Raw genomic sequence first — 22,644 nt, 5'->3', positions numbered from 1 at the left:
TTTAGTATTGAAAGGTAGTTTTGGGGTGGAGCCAAACACTTGGGACTTTGTGCCCCACAAATAATATTTAGTAAGCCTGGTTGCCTATAGGAAAGTAGACCAAAAAAATGGTTTAAATGCCATTCCGGAATAGATGCAGAACAGTTGGGAAAAGCACCATAGTAGCTTCCGTAAAGAAGAATTACAGCTTTAGGAATGCAAAACGTCAGGACTGCAAGAGTGAACTTTCTCTATCCAGCTAGAAGTTTTTCAATACGTCGTATAATGCCTAAACTTTAACAGTGTGTGTCACCTGATTTTGTGTCTGACTAGTAGCACCTGGCCTCTTAGGCTCTGGGTGTATGTGCATGCTCACAGCAACACAACTGTTGTATTCCACCTTCCTAGCTGAGTGCCTCTTATATGCTCAATAAATCCTGAATGAAAAAAGAAAGTAACTTTTTATTGGCTATGAGTAATTAGAAACTTAAATTATTTTAAGTTTCTCTGCCACTAATGCAAACAAGGAGTGTCTGGTTTTTGTATAGTTTGTTTTCTTTTCTTTTTTTAAAAAAATATTTATTTATTTTGGCTGTGCCGGGTCTTAGTTGTGGGATCTTTTAGTTGCGGCATGCAGACTCTTAGTTGTGGCATGCATGTGGGAGCTAGTTCCCTGACCAGGGATCAAACCCGGGCCCCCTGCATTGGAAGCACAGAGTCTTACCCACTGGACCACCAGGGAAGTCCCATGTATAGTTTGTTTTCAAACTTGGCATCTACCCAACTGCTTGTTTTATTATCGTACCAGCAACATACAAGTTCAAAAAGAACCCAAAACTGTGTCATTTGTTTTTTTTTATTGTGGTAAAATATATGTAACATAGAATTTACCATTATTAAACATTTTTTAGGTCTACAGTTAAAAATGAATTAAGTATATTCACATTGTTGTGAAACCATCACCACCATCCATCTCCAGAACTTTTCATCATCCCAACTGAAACCATACCCATTAAACAATAACTACCCATCCTCCCTCTCCCTAGCCCCTGGCAATCACCATTCTGTTTTCTGTCTCTGAATTTGACTACTCTAGTACCTCATATAATAGTGGAATTGTACAATATTTGTCCTTTTGTGTCTGCCTTATTTCACTTAGTGTCTTCAAGTTTCATCCATGTTGTAGCATGTGTCAGAACGTCCTTCCTTTTTAAAGCTGAATAATATTCTATTGTATGTGTAGACTACATTTTATTTATCCATTCAGCCATCAAGCAACTTGGGTTGCTTCCACCTTTTGGCTATTGTGAATAATGCTGCTATGAACATGGGTATACAAATATCTGAGACCCTGCTTTCAATTCTTTTGGATATACATATACTTAGAAGTATCAGTAGAATTGCTGGATCATATCATAATTGTTTTTAATTTTTTGAATGTATGACCATACTGTTTTCTGCAGTGGTTGCACCATTTTACATTCCCACCAGCAGTGCACAAAGTTCCAATTTCTTCACATCCTCTCCAACACTTGTTATTTTTAAGTTTTTAAAATTTTAATTAAATTAATTAATTAATTTATTTTTGGCCATGCCGCGTGGCTTGCGGGATCTTAGTTCTCCGACCAGGGATTGAACCTGGGCCGTGGCAGTGAAAGCACTGAGTCCTACCAACTGGACTGCCAGGGAATTCCCTATTTTTTTATTTTTTAAATAATATTCTAATGGATGTGAAGTGATATCTCATTGTGGTTTTGATTTACATTTCCCTGATTATTACTGATTTGAGCATCTTCATGTGCTTATTGGCCATTTGTATGCCTTCTTTGGAGGAATGTCTATGCAAGTTCTTTGCCTAGTTTTTAGTCAGGTTACTTCTTGTTGTTGTTGAGTTGTAGGAGTTCTTTATGTATTCTCGATATTAAACTCTTATCAGATAAATCATTTGCAGATATTTTCTCCTATCCCATGGGTTGCCTTTTGACTCTGTCTATTGTGTCCTTTGATGCACAGAAGTTTTTTATTTTGATGTAGTCCAGTTTATCTATTTTTTCTTTTATTTGTGCTTTTGCCATCATATAGACGAAATCATTGCCAAATTCCATGTCATGAAGGTTTCCCCCTATGCTTTCTATTAAGAATTTTATAGTTTTAGCTCTTACATTTAGGTCTCATCCATTTTGAGTTAATTCTGTACATGCTGTAGGGTAAGGATCCAACTTCAGTATTTTGCATGAGGATGTTAAATTTTTCCAACACCATTTGTTGAAAAGACTGTCCTTTCCCCATTGAATGGTCTTGGTACCCTTGTTGAAAGTCATTTGACTATATATGCTAAAGTTTATTTCCGTCCACACTAGAGCAGTTGTCAGTAACAGTGTAAGTGTTGCTGTGGGTACTGGCTCCAGTAGTGGGCTTCTTCTGGGCTTCAGCTTCCAGTAAACTGTGATTCCCTGTATTCACCTGTCTCCGATTTTGGGGCAACAGTTTGCCGAGTGACTTCAGGTCTGATGGATTTCAGAAGAGTTGTTGATTTTCAGTTTGTTCAGCTTTTTTCTCATCGTGAGGGTGGGAGGGATGATTTCCAAGCTCTTTACATGTCGGACCAGAGACTAGAAGTTTTCCTGGCTCATCTTGTACTTTTCCAGTCCCAGACCTGGAATCAACCACTTCTCTAAGGAACTCTGTTTCCTTTTAGTGGAGAGTGGTCTTTAGAAGCCAAGGTCTGGGTGCTAGATGTGCTCATTGCTACTCATGTGTCATTGCTTCAGCAGACAGAGCTAGAAACTGTGTAGTGTGTGTGAATCTACATACATGCATTAATATAGACATATGCACACACGTACACATATGTGTATATACACAGACATCTATTCATATCTGTGTGTATACATATATAGACAAACATGTTAAAAGCTGATTTTTATTCATATTGATGCCTCCAGTACCACAAGGTTCATTCTAGCTTTCTCCCTTTCCATGTTTATAATTTCCTTCCATGACAGTGAAAAACTTGGTTCTTAACTATCCACAAATTATTTATTTGATTGCTGAATCATATAATACACTTAAAATAGTTTCAGAATGCTAAACTATGTCACTATGAGAAAGCAAACCTACTAACTAGGGTTCAGTATTTGTTTATAGCTCTTTTTGTCATTGCACTGAGGATATAAAGTCAAAATACTGTCTTTATAAACCACTAAAGTGAATCTCCCTCCTCCTTCCTCTCTCTCCCCTGTGGTTATGGTATTCATTTGAAATACAGTTAGGTTCATTTGTTTTTCTTTGAATTGCATTTTTGCCTTCCCTCATTCTTATTTTTAAATTTTTGGGGACTTCCCTGGTGGTCCGATGGGTAAGTCTCCGTGCTCCCAATGCAGGGGGCCCGGATTTGATCCCTGGTGGGGGAACTAGATCCCATATGCATGCTGCAACTAAGAGTTGGCATGCTGCAACTAAGAGATCCTGCATGCTGCAACTAATACCCAGCACAGCCATAAATAAATGAATGAATGAATGAATGAATGAATAAATAAATATTTTTAAAAAGTAAATAAAATTTTGAGTCACTAAAAATAACATGGTTCCAGAGTTGCCTCCCTGCTACACCTTTTACCCCATTCCCATCCTTCCACCCTTTTCATTTCCCCTTCTTTCTTACCCAGAAGGTAGCATACTTGATACTCTTTTGTACTTTGCTTTTTTTCATTTAACCTTATGTCTTGGAAATCACTTTATATCAATTCATAGAGATCTTCCTTAGTTTATTCAGCCACTCTCCTGTGCATGAGAGTTTATTTCCTGTATTTTGTGGTTATGAGCAATGCTGCAGTGAATAGCCTTGCTTTTATGTAGTTTCATATTGTTGTAGATAATATTCCTGGAAGTGCAATTTTGTTGGCTTTTGTTATTGCACCAACAGCATATCAGTTCAAAAGCAAACAAAAAATTTTTGAAGTTTTTTACATTTTATTGTTCACAAGCATTAGTTGATATTTTCAAAAACCTCTTCATAAAGGACTCCCCAGGTACTGCTACTGGGTGATGTAACCAGACAGAAAAATCCCACCTAACTGAATTGCTCTAAAAGTGAACATGGTAAAGTGGAACGGGAAGCATCTCCTTATCTCAGGTTGGTTAACTGCTCACTTCTAGGTCACAAAACATTGTATATATTTCATAATTATTTTTCTTAATTAGTAATTCTTAGTTGGAAATTTTGGGAAAAGATTATATCGTGTACATCACTGCAAATAATGTGAAGTACAAGCCTGTCACTCATTAGGAAAAAAAAGCTAAACATACATTAACAATACTTATAATTTTAAAAAATGGGGCCTGATTAAAAAACAAAAACTTTGTTGTATTTATTATAAGTGTGGTGTTGCTTCTTAAGTACTTCCTATGATGAACTGTTGCTTTTCTCTTCCCCAACCCTTGTATCTCCCATTTTCCTGATAGGCCCAGAAAAGCCTAACTGGTGTTTGTTCTTAACCCCATTTAGAGCAACATTTTCAATTTAGTTTTTTGATTTAGCATCTTTAAAATGTGATAGCCTTTAGGATTTAGATACGTGTTTTGGACAGTGGTGCAGCACGAGATTCAACTATTCTGGAAAAGTTTTGCTAATATCCTTAAATGACGATCTCTTGAGTTTTTAAAACAGTTTATGCATTTAATATCTCAAATCCTGGTACAGTATTGCTATTCAGCATTCCTGGGGCAGCCTTGAACCTTCTGATTCAGAATCCCAAATCATTTATGTGGATTATTAAGAACTGGATCTTAATAAATGCAGAACTTTCAGGACACATCTACCCGTTTTCAGCTAGTTAAAGATTACTGAAATGCCTTCTTAGACCATGTTATCTTGGAAAAACATTGTTTCAAAGGTCTTTTCCTAAATCTTGTTTTAGCTGGTTGATTCAAGATAATCTATGCAAATGGTATTTTGGGGGAATTAAAACAAAACAAAACCAGCATCACTAGACCAGATAACTTTCTTTGTGTACTGAAGCACAGCAGAGTAGAATTAGGAGTACATCTTCAGAAAATGCTCCCATGTTCGCATAGATTCCATATGTCCTGGCAGGCATATGGATTTTGTTTCTTCCCTTCCTTTTCTTATTCAGTAGTACATACATAGTTATAATACATAAAAATAAAAGTCAGAGCACAACCAGGTTTATAATGGAAAACTGTAATATCCTATGTTAGCTTTCCCTACTTTCAACTCTTAGTTCTTTATTTTTGTATTTATCTAATTTTTAAGTAGAATACTTACATTGTTCTCTTTTTTTATTAGACATTATCTATTGATTTCTTATAAACTATCTACATTTTGTCCTCATAAAACACACTTAACAGTATTTACTCTGAAATTGAACTTTGTAGAGCAAGAAATCCTACAAAGCTAAGGGATAAAATAGACTGTGCTGCACCACAGACAGGATTCATACAAGTCATTGGCTTTAGAATATGGCATTAATTGGCCAAGTTCTACAGAAAGCTTTGACCTACTCTAATGAGATCAATTTTGGTCTGTTTCATTCTTGTCTCAGTCTCATTCATCAATCCTGAGTAATCAACATACTCATATACTAAACAGTTTCTTAAAAAAGAGATCAAATTCATTGCTACTTAGGTCTGATTAGTTAAAAAAAATAAAAGCAAACAAATGAAAAAACCTACAAAAATCCACAAAGTTGTGTCTTACTCATTTTTTTAGTTTTAACAGAGAATGGGGAGCAAGTCTAAGTCATTGCTGTAAGAATGTTTCAATGTGAAGCCAGACTACTTCAAGCAACTATCGATCGCCCCTTTGTGTTTTATGATTTTCATTTTTATATTTCTGTTATAGATTACAGTCTTCTAGCTATGTTTCGTTTGCATTTCTGGATCCACAGTCATGACCCACATTAATTCTGCAGAGTTCTTTCGTTAGAAAACATTTCTAGAGTCTACTTTTTGGTGATGATTTCCTTTGTGATTCAAACACTATCAGAATAGATTTACTTAGAACTTGTGTGAATCTGGTTTTTATTTTTTTTTTAATTTTAATTTTTATTTTTGGCTGCCTTGGGTCTTTGTTGCTGCACGCAGGCTATTCTTCGTTGCGGTTCCCGGGCTTCTCATTGCGGTGGCTTCTCTTGTTGCAGAGCACACGTTCTAGGTGCGCGGGCTTCAGTAGTTGTGGCACTCGGGCTCAGTAGTTGTGGCGCACGGGCTTAGTTGCTCCATGGCATGTGGGATCTTCCCGGACCAGGGCTCGAACCCGTGCCCCCTGCACTGGCAGGAGGATTTTTAACCACTGCGCCACCAGCGAAGTCCCTGAATCTGGTTTTTAAATTTGGAAAAGTTATACTCTGCGTGGGAACAGCTAAGGGTGTATGTCTGGTTAATTTGAGACCCTCCTAAATTGGCATTCAGTTTTTAAGTTTCTCTTAATAACTACTGAAAACGCCATTTATGTAAAACTCAGCAGTAAATTTATTTTCTCTTCTATAAACAGGTACATACTAGGCAGCACAAATAAAAAAACTCTTGCCTTGGCTTCGCTTTTCACTAGTCCTAGAGACTTACTTCTCCTTCTTGATGGTTATCAGAGCCTGGATAGGCTTTGCTATTAGCAAAAATGAATAGGATGATCCTTGAAAAGTTATTTTTTGTGTATTTATATTGAAGCCCAGGTTTGTGGAGAGTGGGGTCCCATGTATAAAGTATGATAGGAGTCATTAGAAATTTGCCCTCAATAATATCTTGACGTCTATTTTTCTAAATCAGAATTGGTACATGATTTCCTCCAAGAAATAAAAATAAAATATTTCTTCAGGTACTCATTCAGGATCATGAGTAAACAGAACGTTGTCAGTTATATTTTAAAGTGAAAAGAATAAAAAATAAACTTTATCTTCAGTAAGCTTCATTGTTTTTTGGCTTAGCAGTTCTTGTTAAAGCATTACTAAATAGCTATTAAATTGAAATCTAGAATAGATCAGTTCTCTAATTTCTTCACAACCTTGTTTTATGAAGCACTCCTTTATGCCCATTTGTATCTTAGACTAGAAATTGGCAAACTACAGCCCACGGGCCAAGTCCAGCCCACAACCTGTTTTTGTATGTTTCTGGAGGTTAAGAGTTGTTTTTACAGTTTTTAAAAGGTTAAAAGAAGATACCACAAGACTGTAGAGATTGTTTGTAGCCCACAAAGCCTAAAATAATTAGTCTATGTCCCTTTACAGAACAAATTTGTTTTAGACTATAATATATAATGTATGTGCAACTCTTTATTTTTATTTATTTATTTATTTTGTGCAACTCTTTTTAAATGGTTTACAATCCATCTGAATTACCGTCACCTTCAGTAAGAAAAATGTCTTGCTGTATCTCATTACATATCCTTCATTTTTATAGGAATTCACCAAATTTGTTAGTTTTTATAGTTGATATGGACTTTAAAATTTTTTTCTTAATTTTTAAATTGAAGTATAGTTGATTTACAATGCTGTGTTAATTACTACTGTACAGGAAAGTGATTCAGTTATATATACACACACACACACACACACACACACACACACACACACTTTTTTTTTTTGGACCACACCATGCGGCTTGTGGGATCTTAGTCCCCCGACCAGGGATTGAACCTGGGCCCTTGGCAGTGAGAGCCCGGAGTCCTAACCACTGGACCGCCAGGGAATTCCCAACATTCTTTTTTAATATTCTGTTCCATTATGGTTTATCATAGGATACTGAATATAGTTCTCTGTGCTATACAGCAGGACCTTGTTGTTTATCCATCCTATATACAATAGCTTACATCTGCTCACCCCAGCCTCCCAATCCATCCCTCCCACAACACCCTCCCTCTTGGCAACCACCAATCTGTTCTCTATGTCCGTGATTCTACTTCTGTTTCATAGATAGGTTCATTTGTGTCATATTTTAGATTCCACATATAAGTGAAATCATACGGTATTTGTCTTTCCCTTTCTGACTTCACTTAGTGTGATAATCTCTAGTTGCATCTGGTGTGGACTTCTATTAATCAGAATCTGTACACATGACACTGTGGACTTAAATTAAACTAGCTTGGGGTTTGAGACAGAAAGACAGCACCCCCGCAGGTACTTGTGCTTACTCTTGTGCTTGCTCTTTGGTGCGTGCATTTTTGTGATGCTGCTTTAGGAATGGTAATGAATTTGAATATTGCCATTTCTTCATAGATGCAACATTTTCTCATTGATACCTTTGCCTACTGCATAGAGTGTGTTATTTCTTTGAGGCTGTATTTTGATGTTAAATTGGGTGGTGTGGTTGGTTTGGCTGAGAGGTTTTTTTAAAAATAAATTTATTTATTTTATTTTATTTATTTTTGGCTGTGTTGGGTCTTCTTTGTGGTGCACAGGATTCTCATTGTGGTGGCTTCTCTTGTTGCGGAGCATGGGCTCTAGGCACGCGGGCTTCAGTAGTTGTGGCACATGGGCTCAGTAGTTGTGGCTCGCAGGCTCTAGAATGCAGGCTCAGTAGTTGTGGTGCACGGGCTTAGTTGCTCCGCGGCATGTGGGATCTTCCCAGACCAGGGCTCGAACCTGTGTCCCCTGCATTGGCAGGCGGATTCTCAACCACTGCACCACCAGGGAAGTCCCTGGCTGAGAGTTTTAATAGAAAAGTTTTAGTAGAGCTATAAAAGAAAAAAACCTGGTTATAATGCTTTGTCATTTATCATATTTTATTGATTCTGAAACACACTTTTTATTTTTCGCCTTAACATTTTTAAAAAATTTATTTATTTTAATTAATTTATTTTTGGCTGCATTGGGTCTTCGTTGCTGCGTGCGGGCTTTCTCTAGTTGCGGTGAGCGGGAGCTACTTTTCGTTGCCATGCGTGGGCTTCTCATTGCAGTGGCTTCCTTGTTGTGGAGCACGGGCTCTAGGCACGCGGGCTTCAGTAGTTGTGGCTCACGGGCTCTAGAGCGCAGACTCAGTAGTTGTGGCGCACGGGCTTAGTTGTTCCGCGGCATGTGGGATCTTCCCAGACCAGGGCTCGAACCCGTGTCCCCTGCATTGGCAGGTGGATTCTTAACCACTGTGCCACCAGGGAAGCCCCACATTAACATTTTGGAAATCAGGATGTATCTTAAATTTTATGACATAATTACAATTGGCAGTTTTCCCCCCCTGTGGTGCATAAAATAATGGTTCATCTTAAAATCAGTAAGGCATGGTTCATATATTTTACTCACTTATATTAACTGTTAGGTGCATTGTTTTCTTGTTCCTTATATAAATTTTTAAATAGGTTTTTTAAAATTATGTATGTATTTATTTATTTATTTAGGCTGTGCCGGGTCTTAATTGCGGCACACGGGATCTTCCTTGCAGCATGTGGGATGGTTTTTTTTCATTGCGACATGCGGACTTCTTAGTGGCTGCATGCGGGCTTCTTAGTTGCAGCATGCATGCAGGATCTAGTTTCCTAACCAGGGATGGAACTTGGGCCCCCTGCATTGGGAATGTGGATAGAGTCTTACCCACTGGACTACCAGGGAAGTCCCTCTTTTTCCTTATATTGATTTCACCCCTTTTTACTTATTTGGATATTGCAGCCAAAATTCATTATTTTGGAAATCTTTAATCATTAAAGGATTTGTTTGGGGATTTATTTTAATTCTGAGATTTGTAATTTGAATTAGATAATAAGCACCATCATCCATATCTGGTCAACAGAGCAATTTAGGAAAATCAACAGTTAACATAGTGTTTTGAGTAGCACAATATCCTGATCTGTTACTGTTAGTTAACAGATGGCCTGCAGCCTGGTCTTTTGTGTTAGTTACTATTTTGCTGAATATACTGTAGAAGAACATTAACCAGAAAACCAGTTTAGCTTTAGCCTTACCTGCAATTTTCTTGGGTGTTTGCAGCTGAGAACACCCTGTGAATTTATAGTAGTATCCTGTTGATGGGAAATAATTAGAAATTATATAGTAATTGTTTTTTAGGCCTTTAGTATCTCTGAAAGTAAGCCACTTTGTATTACAGAGACAATACATTTTTTAAAGCTTATTTTAATGCAGAATCACAAGTCAGTAACTTCAAAAAAGGCAAGCCAAATAAAAGGGGGAGGAAGGTGGGCACTAATGCCAACATTAAATATACAGGCGTATTTAAGTCGGTGATTCTAAACTCTAGTTGTACCTAGAGCGATTTTTAAAATATCAGTACCCAGAGGTCTCAGGTAAATTAAATTATAATGCCTGGAATTGGTTGCTGGCATTGAATTTTAAAAATATTTTAAGATACTATTATTATTGTGTTACAAAGGCAATATTTTTGTAGATTTACCCATTAGTTAGTACTTTCTTTGCTCCTCATACCTTCTTGCTTCTCTAAGCTTCCATCTAGGACCACTTTCCTTCTGCCTACAATACATTTTTTAGAATATCTTTTAGTGAGGGTCTCCTGCTGGCCAGCTGTCAGGTTTTGTTTGTCTGGAAATGTCTTTATTCTACCTTACTCTTAAAAGATAATTTTTGCTGGGTCTAGGTATCAGTTATCTATTTCTGACTAACAAACCATTCCAAACTTAATGACTCAAAAACAACAACTATTTCCTCATGAATCTGTGGGTCAGCAGTTTGATCAGGGCTCAAGGGGACGGCTTGTCTCTGATCTACCTGGTGTCTCATTCATCTACTTGTAGTCGCTTGTCACATCAGCTGGGAGCTGGACAGTCCAGATGACCTCACTTATATGTCTGGTGGTTTGGTAAGGTGAGAAAGGAACTGGGCAACATATCTCTCATATCTCTCAGCTGGCTAGGCTAAATGCCTTCATGTGGTGGCTGGGTTCAGAAAACAATATAGGGACTTCCCTGGTGGCGCAGTGGTTAAGAATCTGCCTGCCAACGCAGGGGACACGGGTTCGAGCCCTGGGCCGGGAAGATCCCACATGCTGTGGAGCAACTAAGCCCGTGCGCCACAACTACTGAGCCTGCACTCTAAGCCCGCGAGCCACAACTACTGAGCCCAAATGCCACAACTACTGAAGCCTGCGCGCCTAGAGCCCGTGCTCCGCAACAAGAGAAGCCACCGCAATGAGAAGCCCACACACCGCAACAAAGAGCGGCCCCTGCTTGCCGCAACTAGAGAAAGCCCACGTGCAGTAACGAAGACCCAGTGAGGCCAAAAATAAATAAATAAATTTATTTTAAAAAAAAAAGCAGTGGCAAGCTCCAATGCACAAGTACTTTTCAAGCTTCTGTTGTCATATTTGCTAGTGTCTCATTGACCAGAGCAAGTCAGATGGCCAAGCCCACATTCCAAAGGGTGGAGAAATTAGATTCCATCTCTTTATGGGTAGAGGGACAATGTCACATTCAAAGGGATGTGCTTTAAGGAATGGGAGGGATTTGTGGCCTTAAAAAATCAATAACAGTGTAGAATTTTAGGTTGGAATATTTTTTCTTTCAGCACATTTTCTTTCCACTGCCTTTTGGCTTTCACTGTCACTGTTAACCAGTTTGTTAGTTCCTATGGCTTCCTTTCAGATTTTCTGTCTGTGTTCTCTTGATCACTATGATTTGTCTTGGTGTGAATTTCCTTTTATTTCTCAACTTGAGCTTTATTGAGTTTCTTTTGATTTGGTGTCTTTCATTCTTTATGGAAAATTCTCAGCCATTATCTGCCTCCACCCCACTCTTTCTCTTCTTCTTGAACTTCAGTTAAGTTAGATTTCTTGCTATTTTTTCATGTTTATTTATTTTTTACTATAAAGGTTTTATTATGCACAGAGAGGGGAAGGGGCTCAGCGCTTGACAGCTGCTTTCCTCTTGGCAGCCAGGACATCACTCAGGTCCTCTTGCCTCTTGGCATGGATGTGTGTCCCCACTCTTTTCCTGATGAACTTTAGGGCCTGTGTGTCCTTGGAGAACTTGAGCATGTCCCAAATGCTCTGCTTGTATGAGGCAAAGCCTCATACTTCTCAGATCATGTCCCTTAGGGACTTGGTGTGCTTGGTGAGGCATCCATGGCAGTGGCTGTGCCTCAGCTTGCTCATGTTCTTGGTCACTTTGTGGCCCTTGTTGAGGCCCATGGCCATGGGGTAGCACAGAGCCATGGCTTTGTTCCTTAATGGCTGCTGAGGCAGAGTCTTCATATTTATTAACTTTTCGTCTTCATGCTACATTCTGGATAATTTCTTTTTACTTTCCTTTCAGTATACTAATTTTCTCTACAGTTATACCCAGCTGCTTAACTCTTCTACTTTTTTAAAAAATTAAATTTACCATAGTTCATCATTTTTTCCTTTTTAAAAAAATTAAGGTATGATTTACGTGTAGTAAAATTTGCTTTCTTTTTTTTTTTTTTTGGTTTGTAATCTACAAGTTTTTTTTCTATTTACGTTGTACTTTTTATTTATTTATAATTTATTTATTTATTTGGTTGTATTTATTTATTTGATTGTGTTGCGGCACGCGGCCTCCTTAGTTGTGGCATGTGAACTCTTAGTTGCGGCATGCATGTGGGATCTAGTTCCCTGACCAGGAATTGAACCCGGGCTCCCTGCGTTGGGAGCGCTGAGTCTTAACGACTGTGCCACCAGGGACGTCCCTGCAATCTACAAGTTTTAATATTCATTCCTTTTATCTGTAAATCTGTGCTTTTGCCAATAGCACACTCTTAATTACTATTGCTCTACTGTAAGTCTTAAAATCAGGTAGTATTCCAACTTTCTTTTACAAAATTGTTAGGGTCTTCCATTTCCAATCTGCTAGATCACTTTTTATATTTTCCTGTTCCCTAAAGATTTTGTCAAGTGTATTTCATTTAACTCTTGTACAAAAGGGTTCTATTGGACCCAATTTTAGTTTTTGAGTTTCTTTTTTGAAAAATAATATTTGTGAATATGGATATCTCGTGACACTTATTCTTTTTTAGAAGTCTTTCAGAGAACAAAGGGAATATTTACTTTGTATTTTACAATTATATAGATGCATTGTTTGTAACTCTTAAGATACCATTTTTGTAGTTAACGTTAAGCTTTCACAGAACACAGTTGAAAATTCAGAATTTTTCAGTTTCTGCTCATAATGGCAAAGAGAGGAACATTTAAAAAAAAAAATTTATTTAGGCTGCGCCAGGTCTTAGTTGCAGCACATGGGATCTTCGTTGCAGCATGCAGGCTTCTTAGTTGCAGCATGCGGGCTTCTTAGTTGCAGCATGTGCACTCTTAGTTGCGGCATGCATGCGGGATCTAGTTTCCCGACCAGGGATCCAATCCGGGCCCCTGCATTGAGAGCGTGGAATTTTACCCACTGGACCTCCAGGGAAGTCCCAAAGAGAAGAACATTGACAGAAGAATATACTTCACACAATTTTATGAGTTAGAAGATAAACGTAAAGAGACAAATAGCACTGTAGACACATGTATTTTGGTATGGTATCCACCAGCTATATGTGGCTAATGAGCACTTAAAAAGTGCATTTGAGGTGTGCTGTAAAATACACATGGGATTTCAAAGACTTGGAAAGAGAAAAGAAATTTAAACTTTCTCAATTTTTACATTGCTTACATGTTGAAATAACATTTTGGACATATTGGATTAAGTAAAGCATATTAAAATTAATTTCACGTATTTCCTTTTTTTTTTAATGTGGCTACTAGGAAAAATTGCATATGTTGCTTACATTGTATTTCTGTGGGACAGCAGTGGTCTATACTCTAATAGTATAGAAGCAACATTTCAGACTGAGTCTTTAGATGACAATATCCTAGATAAACTTTCTGAAACTCAAAGTTCAATTGAGTGAACAAACTATTTCTAAGGATAAAAATGAAATATAGTATTCTCAGTTATTCAGCAAGAAGGTCTTTATCATGCAGTATTTTGTGACACATATCTAGAACACCTTCTTTTGCTAGAAGAATGTGTGACAGTGTTTGTACATCTTTTTTTAAATATAAATTTATTTATTCATTTATTTAATTTTTGGCTGCATTGGGTCTTCGCTGCTGCATGCAGGCTTTCTCTAGTTGCAGTGAGCGGAGGCTACTCTTTGTTGTGGGGCGCAGGCTTCTCATTGTGGTGGCTTCTCTTGTTGCAGAGCACAGGCTCTAGGCGCGCAGGCTTCAGTAGTTGTGGCACACGGGCTTCAGTAGTTGTGGCTCGCAGGCTCTAGAGCGCAGGCTCAGTAGTTGTGGCGCACGGGCTTAGTTGCTCCACGGCACTTGGGATCTTCCCGGACCAGGGCTTGAACCCGTGTCCCCTGCATTGGCAGGTGGATTCTTAACCACTGTGCCACCAGGGAAGCCCCTGTACATCTTTTATGACGTTTTTGCACTCATATTTACCAGACAGGTGGACAAATGCTGAAGTCAAGTGTGTATATAAAGGTGAATAGAAGGATATAGGTATTGTAAAAATGAAAATATTCTTTGGATTTATTATTCTGATTGGTTTTTATTAATATATAAATGAAAATGTTTTGCTGTGGTGAAGCAGAGTCAGTTCTGTTTTCAACAAGATTATGAGGTATCAAAATTTTCAAAACTATTGCATTTTGATGATGCAAGTGCAAGAAGAACCAGACATAATGATAAATTAGAATCTAGTAGAGATGTTTTTGGATTCTGGAATCAGTATTACAAGGGGGGTATGTTCCAGGTTTGTGATTAACACTTGATAGGCATCTGGGTATGTATACCTTCAAACTCAGGAAAATATAGAATAAATATTGGGTTTACTGTGTTAAAATATATGTTAAGATTTCTAATAGAATTTTTCACTTTCATTTTATTCTGCCCTAAATTATTCATAAAATATTTTTCAAAAAGTAATTAATATGAGAAATGATAAATGATTATTTTTTCCTGTTGTTCTAAAGGTTAAGTATAGCAAATACGATTGTTCTATCATCTCTGTCTGATAATTTCAATAACTGAAGGCTTTTAAGATCTGTTTGTCTTTCTGCTGATTCTCATTCATGGTGTCTTGTTTCATAGTGTGTTATTTTTACTGTATGTTGCTCATTGTCTTTTGGAAAATTATTTGTAGGAATAATTCATGACTTAGATGAAAATGCTGTTTTTCAGAAAGGATTTCTATTTGTTTCTGTCAGGCAATTTGGACCACTACCAGTCCAGGACCACCTTAAATCGGTTACATAGTCTTGAGGTTTTCTGAAATGCCCAGACAGTACAAATCTGTGGAAGGGCTAGTTTACTGGCAGTTTGTCCTTGACTTAAGAGTGTAGCCTTTTGAGGGAATTCCCTGGCAGTCCAGTGGCTAGGACTCTGCACTTCCACAGCTGGGGGCCCGGGTTCGGTGTATCTGGTTGGGAGAGTAAGATCCCGCAAGCCGTGCGGCGTGGGCAAAAAAAAAAAAAAAGATGGGAAGATGGGCAGGACTTGGGCTTGGGTTCTGCCCACATGGCCCTTAAAAAAGGAGGATCCGTTTTGATCCGTTTAGCAAGTACCTTCAAGGGAAAAGTGAGCTTTTGAGCTCTCCTGTGTTTCTGGGCACCCCTTTAACTTTGGCTGCGGTTTAGTAATACCTACAGTATTGTTAGCTCTTCATTGCTTTCTAGAAGATTTTTAATCTTCCAACATTTTTTTAAAGATTTTTATTTTTATTTTTTATTTCTTGGCTGCGTTTGGTGTTTGTTGCTATGCATGGGCCTTCTCTAGTTGAAGTGAGTGGGGGCTACTCTTCTTTGTGGTGCGTGGGCTTCTGTCGTTGCAGAGCATGGGCTCCAGGTGCGCGGGCTTCAGTAGTTGTGGCACGTAGGCTCAGTAGTTGTGGCTCGTGGGCTCTAGAGCACAGGTTCAGTAGTTGTGGCGCATGGGCTTAGTTCCTCCGCGACATGTGGGATCTTCCTGGACCAGGGCTTGAACCCGTGTGCCCTGCATTGGCAGGCAGATTCTTAACCACTGGACCACCAGGGAAGTCGCTTACAACAGTTTTAGTTGTTTATAGTTTGAGAGTTGTTCCAAAAAATTTAACCCACCATTACCAGAAATGGATTACCGCATACGTATTTTTTTAAGCTTTTTTATGTATACCAGATTTAAGATACTATTGATTAAGCATTTTGCAAATAGAAAATATATGTGGAACTATAAAAATTAAATAGCTGGAAGTCACATTTTACAAGGGGGGACCTAAGAGTCATTAAAGTCAAGGGTAACGTTCATTTCAGTTTAAACACACACACACACACACACACACACACACACACACAACACAGATGAAACAAAATGTTTTTGTTATCTTTAGGGTTTTAAGTTAGTCAGATATGTTTGTGGCTGTAGGAAGTTGAGTGTTACCAGTGTGGAAAATTCAGGCTTGATATAAAAAAAAAATGGTTACCAAAACACTGATTGATGGCGGTTATAGTGCCTGGATGACAAAAGGTCACCCACCTCATACTCATGAGTTGTGACATGCTTGGTGGAAATGTAAGGTTAAAACTTTTACAACAACCTTATTTTGAAAATAGCTTAATCCAGTGATCTAAATTTATTTTAGGATTCAATTTTTTTTAGTGAGTCATTTTTCTAAGCTACCTTATATATATGCAGCAAAGCAGTTGTAATTTGACATTCTCTGGTCTAAATCTACAGGTGAGATGTAAAAGAATGTGATGTAATAATTTTGTTTCCTTCTACTAAAAACAAATTTTTCTTATTTTCTAGTATATTTACATGCTCTGTAGCTAAGGAAATGACAGTTTTTCTTGACACTTAACAAGTGGCTTTGCTTGCCACTCCTCTTTAAGAATGTGGTTTATGGGAGTTCCCTGGTGGTCTGGTCTAGTGGTTAGGATTCGGCACTTTCACTGCTGTGGCCCGGGTTCAATTCCTAGTCGGGAAACTGAGATCCCATAAGTTGTGTGCCACGGCCCAAAAAAAAAAAAGAATGTGGTTTATAGTGTCGTTCTGGACTACACAAGCTAGGAATTAAGGTATTTAAGTATTATAGGAAGATCAAATATTTTGGTAATTTGCAGTAGGCTGAGGCTGTGATTCTTGGGTCTTGAGGTTAGTGGTCTTAAATTAGACATGTCTTTTCTTGAACAGCAAAACAAATGTTTTATTTTTTAAATTATTTTGATATTTTATTTATTTATTTATTATTTTGGCTGCACCGCACGGCACGTGGGATCTTAGTTCCCCGACCAGGGATCGAACCCGAGCCTCCTGCATTGGAAGCACGTAGTCTTAACCACTGGACCTCCAGGGAAGTCTCAAAACAAATGCTTTAGAGCCGTGTGTCGGAGACATGGCAGAAGGTGAATCAAATTTGTGTTATGGTGAAGGGATGCTTAACAGCTGGTACTTTTGTCTCCACTCATATTGTATCTTATAGTTGACACAGGCAAAAGAAATAAGTTAATAAATGTAGTTGTGCTGTAAGGAATGATACTTTTGCCCCTTACGTGATTTGATAACTGTGTGCCTTGTAACATGCTCACACAGTAGTTAAGGTCAACACTGATGTTTGCATTTTGCATGATGAATTATGTCTAGGTTCATTGTCAGCTGAGAAAGTCACTGTAAAGTCAAACTGGAGTTATTCCAAGCATTGAATAATTCAGAATGCTTTGAATTGCAAAATTGAGTGTGTTAATTTTTCCAGGCTATAAGATTTACGACATTTTTACATCAGTGATCTAGAACCATTGTTATGAAAACATAAGCAAGTTCTCTTCCACACTTGTCTTTCTGTTTAATATTTTTTGCTTTCTCTCTTGGCTCTTGCATTCTTGTAGTAGTTGTAGCAGCAATTACTGCAAACCAACAGCAGCAAAACTCTATTTTTTGTTTTGTTTTGTCTGAGAAAACAAGCATGGTGACTTCTTTCCAAGGCTAATTACATGTTATCCATGGGCCTTCCAGAGAGGCAGGCATTTTATTTTTAATAGTTCCACAAAACTCCCATTTGGTTTGTTTTGCTGTAAGACTATCACTGAAATCCCCCTCCAGGATTTCAGTACACTATAGCTGCGGCCAGGGATGTGTTAATAGAATTGATATGATATTGAGCTGTAAATTTAGTAGTTTGCCATCTGCCCATTAAAAAACAAATGAGACTTCAAATAAGCAGGTTAAAATTTAGTAACTCTTCTAGGCCTTCTTGAAAATTGTGATTTAGAAGGCTGACAGATCCCATTGAGATTAGATAGATATAGGATATGAAAGTGTGGCTTGTTACTTTTGGAAGATGTAAGAGAGAAGTTGCTGTTAATGTGCTGTGGAAGTAAACAGGCCCATTTGCTAGAGAATAGAAAAATTAATGTCTTAAAATTACTATGTTCCTTTTCCCCATATCTCCTTAAATTTGATTGGGTAACTTCATTGCATTTAACATATAGAGTACATAATCCTACTGAATTTCTTTGAAAGAATAGGGACCTTTACTGTGTTGTCATTACAACTTTAAACATGGGCTAGATTAAAGAGTGGTAAAATTACTCTGTTCCTTTCGCCTTTGTTTTATCAGAGTGAGATTTAAGTATAAAGTGTATGTTCCTCACTATGTCAGGAGTTATGATTCTTTTGTAATAACAGGAAGTCCTATCCAAACTAGCTAAGCTAGAAAGATAATTTACTTCATGTAACTGTAAAGATAAGGTATAACACTGGCTTTGGGCTTAGCTAAATACTGGGCTCATCCTCTTAGCTGCGTTCACTTCTGGGCAGGCTTCCTTCACAGCCTCCACCTGGTGGCTGGCAGGGTGGCCAAAGTAGCTCTTATCCCTACACCTCCATCTGTGCCCGCATTGTTTGCAATATTTTATTGTTTTTCGTTGTCCAAGTCCCTGAACCACTTAAGAATATTTTGGGGAGTTTTATTTCTGAGTGACCCAAATCAAAAACAGTTCTGTGTCCTAGGAAACTAATGTTTTGAATTCACTTCTTTCATTAGAATAAAGAGATACTTGTCAGTTTGCTCATTTCACATTCTAAAGAGTTGGCATCGTAGACTTCACTGAAATCACGGTGAGCCAAGCTAGAGCTGAAGGAGATGTTCATAACACAGGTATTTGAACTTACTGTGCTCCTTCCACCAAAACACAGAACAGAGGAGGCAAATAGCACACGCACGCGCTCGCTAGCATGCGCTCTCTCTCTGTCTCTTTTAATGAAAGGCAAGTCCAAGAGGCCAGTGCTCATGTTCCATAACCCAAATTGTAGATCCCAGCTGTTAGTCCTCAGCAATGACTTTGAGAACTTCATAGTAAAGTTTTGGTATTTTGCTGATTTAAAGTTTTCAACCTCTATGCAATCATATTTCCCTATTTTAAAATATAATTTTAAACCTTTTCTAGTCAGAAATGTTGTGAGCATTCTATAAAAGCAAAAAAAAGTAAATGACATTTGGGTAACTTACACTTTATTTTCTCAACAAAAATGTGTCCCCTTTGTAACCCCCCCACACACACACTTTTTTGCCACTGTTACCATTTTTTATTTCATATGTTAAATAGTTGGAAAAACTATACCACATTATCTCCAGCTCATAGGTCAAGAGACAAGATTGGATCCCTGTGGAATAGGCTATGTCATTTTAGTCAAGACGTTCTCCTATAAAAAATTCAAAACACCAGATTTGAAGAGACCATTGAGGAGTCTGAAAGATTTCCTTAGATTATTTTCCTGGGCAAGGACACTTTCCTTTTCTTAGCTTCTTAGTTAGTTGTAGTTTTGCAGCACCTTAAACATTTTCTCCTCTGACGTTTACACTCTTCCTGTATTATAAATACTTTTCATCCACACCTCAGCAATATGTGTTGTTTGAAATAATTAACATTTAAATATTTCTATTGTTTCTTTAATTTTCTGCAAGCTGTTTTTATTTTCCTAGCATGGAGACTAAACTACGGTAAAGAAAAATTTTGTTGTATCTCCTACTTCCCCAACAGTTATTTATTATGTACTTTCTACATTGTAGGTACAAATCAGGGATACTCTTTCTGTCTCTCCGGAAATTTCTGTCTCATACAGTATGACTGTATGATATATGAAAGGCAGATTGGAACAGAACAAGGCATGGAGGCCACCAAAAAAAAAAAAAAAAAAGAGAGACCTGCTCAGAGATTGTCATCTAGAAAATGAGGATTTGGATTAAAGCAATGACAGAAAGAAAGGAGATTGACTAAATCTAATACTGAAAAAAGATGACTAAGGAGAGCTTGTTAAAGGACTAAGGGGACTTGCAGGAGAAAAAGGAATCAAAAGTAAACCCAAAGTTCCATTGGGTATGTGGGCATTGCTTACTGGGGGAATGATGATGCCATGGTAGAAAAAGAATTAAAAATAATTTATGTAGATACTTCCTCTTCCAAGAGGTAGAGCTTAACTCCCCATTCCCCTCTTGAGTATGGGCTGAACTCAGTAAATTGCTTCCAAAGAGTAGAATGTGGAAAGGTGGAAGGGAGTCATTTTACAGTGGAGAAACCTGGCAAACACTCCCTTGGCCGGGTGATCAAAGTTGGCATCCTCAGCATGTATGCCCTTGATATGATGTGTTGAGAATGGCAGTTCTTCCCCAAAACCTATATCCTATGAGAAAAACATCACACTAACCGAAGTTGAAGGACATTCTACAAAATACCTGACCAGGCTTCCTCAAAAACTGTCAGGTCATTAGAAACACTGAAGCTAAGGAGATCAGACTAAATCCTGGATGGGAATAATGTTTGACCAAATATCTGGGCACCTGTTGGCCCAGTCAAGTTGACACATAATCTTGTGTCACTGTCCAAAACTAAGAGAGGATGGAGGGTTAAAGAAGATAAAGGGTTAAGGAGGAGAGAGTTGTTTTTTAAACATCAAAAACAGCAGAAAGCCAAAAAATGGGATAGAGAAGATGACTCTTAATGATAAAAATCACATGAAGCAGGAAATCAGGAAATGTGGTCTGACTCCTCATTTAAAAAGTGAAAGGAAGACGCACAGTCAGTGACAGAATGGATAATAGAAGTAAGTTAAATTTTCATTTTACAGTTGACCTTTGAAGGTACAGATTTGAACTGCACAGGTCCACTCATACGCAGATGTTTTTTCAGTAAATACTACAGTACTGCATGATCAGAGGTTGGTTGAATTCGCAGATGTGGAACCACAGATACAGAGGCCAACTCTAAAGTTATCCTCGGATTTTTGACTGTGAGTAGGGTCTGCGCCCTTAACTCCCCCTAGTTGTTCAAGAGTCAACCTTATTTTATCTGCCCCTCTCTTGGGATATCCCTTTTCTTCTAACTACTCCAGTCCCAAAGTAGGGCCAAAGTAACTAACTTTGGGGGGGAAAACAAGTGTTCCCCCCACCCCCACCCCCCTGGCCCAAGAAAGAAAGCAGATTCTTCACATCCACTAAAAATGTCTTGAGGTTCTCCAGTACTCAAATTTATGAATGTGTATCCATGGATACAAGGATAAAAGTCATATAGGTTAAAGTTAAACTTACATGTTATAAAGCAGGTGCTCGGCGAGTTAACAAATATTATAAAATCCTAACTTACTCTTAACCTTTTAGGTACAGTCTTCAATAATATAGTTCAAACATTTATGCACACTCTTTCATTTTATTATTCATCCTTTATAATTGAATTCATGGAAGACTGGCTCTAGGCCAGAAAGCAGTAAATTAAATTTGAAATGCTTCTTTCTGCTAGTATTTAGCACTTGCATTTTTCTTCCCTTTTTTTCCCTCTAAGCCCAATAAAATATTCTAATAATTTCACAATGATATGCCTTAAGAGGTGATACTGCCAAAGGTGAAATATTGCTGGGCAAGTAGTACCTCCACTCAGTAGCTTAAAAATTTGCCAGCTGGTAAACACAATATTTAAAATCAACATTTAAAATTCTCCTAGGTATGTAAGTATATAATGTACGAAAATCAGATTATGAAAGTTGAGAACCATCTGTAAATAAAAATGCAAATATTTTGAATTCTTAATTACCCAGAGTTTCATTGTTTTACTACTTTCTTTAGTGTGTGTCTAACAGTTTAAAATGTTCTCCTGGGCTTTGATCTAGCAGTGTCTGCAAATTGTGTTCACCGTCACCCAATCACATGCTCTTAGAGTAGCCTATACTCCGTTGCTTCTTAGATCCTGCCTATTTTAGTACGTAAAACTCTCTATGATTAAAATTTCTCTCAGTTGAGATTCTTACTGCTTTACTTCATCTAACTTACTATAAAATAAAATGGATAACTATCCAGTGAATAAATATCTCTAAAAATAAAATGAAACTCACAACTCAAATATTATGTAGTTATAGAAGAGTTTGTGATATTTGAGATAAGGATTTACAAATCTATTAAATCAGACCCTGGGTTCCTTCTAGTTTTGCTAACTATGCCAATTTTATAGGGGATTGAGGGAGAAATTGGTCAGTAGGAAAAGTATAGATTCACCCTACTGATTCAAGTGTGGAGGGTAAATCTTCCTCCTACTAAATTAATAAACTACTTCACTGTTCTGAACAGTGACAATCTGAATACATTTTCTTTATGAGAATACAATTAAGTTAATTAAAGACATATTATTAGGGTTGTTCTTATAAGTTGTTCTTATCTGCCTACATAATGTAAACAGCCTACATACAGTTAGACTGTTAGTTTTAGCTCTGTTTTTACCCCTTGGC

At 37.7% G+C, this 22,644-nt stretch overlaps 1 protein-coding gene and 1 pseudogene across 3 annotated transcripts in view; one reads left to right on the top strand and one right to left on the bottom strand.

The window, feature by feature from the left end:
- The window catches only part of GLG1 (golgi glycoprotein 1), a 154,086-nt gene that overhangs the window by 20,323 nt on the left and 111,119 nt on the right, over window positions 1-22,644 (top strand). The window lies entirely within an intron of this gene.
- On the bottom strand, window positions 6,019-15,236 carry LOC309649323 (large ribosomal subunit protein eL36 pseudogene; annotated as a pseudogene). Its single transcript has one exon. The product of its transcript is annotated as a large ribosomal subunit protein eL36 pseudogene (transcript).

This window comes from Balaenoptera physalus (genome assembly GCF_965194825.1).
Source record: "Balaenoptera physalus genome assembly, chromosome: 19".
NCBI classification, from domain to species: domain Eukaryota; kingdom Metazoa; phylum Chordata; class Mammalia; order Artiodactyla; family Balaenopteridae; genus Balaenoptera; species Balaenoptera physalus.
The sequence above is the reverse complement of the archived record's forward strand: the minus strand, read 5'-3'. Positions and strand labels throughout refer to the sequence as shown.